Raw genomic sequence first — 1,542 nt, 5'->3', positions numbered from 1 at the left:
TGGGACATTCAGTAAAGTGCAATAGCGTCAAAATGCTACTGAGGAGGTCATGTTCCCCAAGTTCAGGGGCAAGCTGGGACTAAAGGCAGCAGAAGAATCTCCTTCCTTCCTCCCTCCCTCCCTCCCTCCCTCCCTCCCTTTCTTTCTTTCTTTCTTTTTAACTGATGAATTCATAAAAGTGCTAACAAAAGATCAAAATTAAAAAAATTAATTACATCGGACTGAGTGAAATGATGAGGATGATTATAATTTTTGTGACTTTCTGTTTGAATAAATTTTTTAAAAATCCCACAAGGACTCAGAGGCAAAAAATATACAAATCAATTTTCACTGCAAAGTAAAGGAGCTGTTACAGTGGAGGATTCCTGGACTGACTGTCAATATTATGACATAGTATGAGTGTGTTTCGTGTTTGGTAATTGCAATCATTGTTACTTTTGTTGTGGTCATCCATCTACAATGCTTGGTGTCAGTTGATTTATCTCTTGTAAAAATAAAATACAGTCTGTGTGTGTGTGAAAAATAAAGGGAAAGCAATATTTAAAAAAATAAGAAAATCTTTTTGACAAATTTATTTTGACAAAATACGGACTAAGCAAAGATTTAACTTAAATTCCAAGGTTAAATTCTATCTTGACTCATATCAAGATCACTTGTAGTAACCAATAGATAATTCCTGATCATAGTTAAATGAACTTGTGAAAAGCTCTTAAACTGTTCCTACAATCTTTCATATATATATTTTTCTTAATACCCTTTTCTTTGGGAATAATGTTAATTTACCTGAAATGTGCAAAGATAGTACAGAGAGTTCCCCTGTACCCCTCACCCAGTCCCTCCTAACTTGCATAACCAGGGTACACTTGTCGCAACTAAGAAACCAAGGAGGGTACAACACTAGTAACTAAACTTGAGACTTTATTTGGGTTTCTCCAGTTTTCCCATTAACATCCTCTTTCTGTTCCAGGATACAATCCTGGGTATCACATCACGTTGATGTGTCATGTCTCTTCAGGCTTCCCTGGTCTGTGACAGTTTCTTGAACTTTCCTGGTTTTTCATGTACCCTGTGTGAATTTTGTAATCAGGAAAAGAAAGGCACGACGATGAAGAAGATGAAGATGAAGATGAAGAAGATGATGATGATGATGATTTATGCCCGGGAATGCCTTCGTTTTTATCTCGGTGGGAGGCAAATGATCGGCTTTTTCTTCCTCTGTTCACCGGAACAGAAGAGGAAAGGCAGTGCTGCCCGGTATCTATGGGATCCACAGAGGCTGGACGCCTTAATCCCTGCCCTCTGCCCTCTCGGTCCCTACTCCCGCCACCGTCAACACCACCCCAGCGCGGGGGCCCTTGGGCGGAGGGCGAGCCGCGGGCCGCGGGTCCCCTCCCCGGTTGGGCGAGCGCGCGGGCGGCCCCCGGATCAGCTGTTCCGCAACCGGACTCGGCCGCCCCGCCCCTGCCCAAGTCTTAAAAGCCTCTCTCGCCTCCGAGCGTCCGAACTGCCTGCTGCCTGTCCCGGCCAGGCGCCCCCTGCAGC

This window comes from Leucopleurus acutus (genome assembly GCF_964270905.1).
Source record: "Leucopleurus acutus genome assembly, chromosome: 1".
Classification (NCBI taxonomy): Eukaryota; Metazoa; Chordata; class Mammalia; order Artiodactyla; family Delphinidae; genus Leucopleurus; species Leucopleurus acutus.
The sequence above is the reverse complement of the archived record's forward strand: the minus strand, read 5'-3'. Positions refer to the sequence as shown.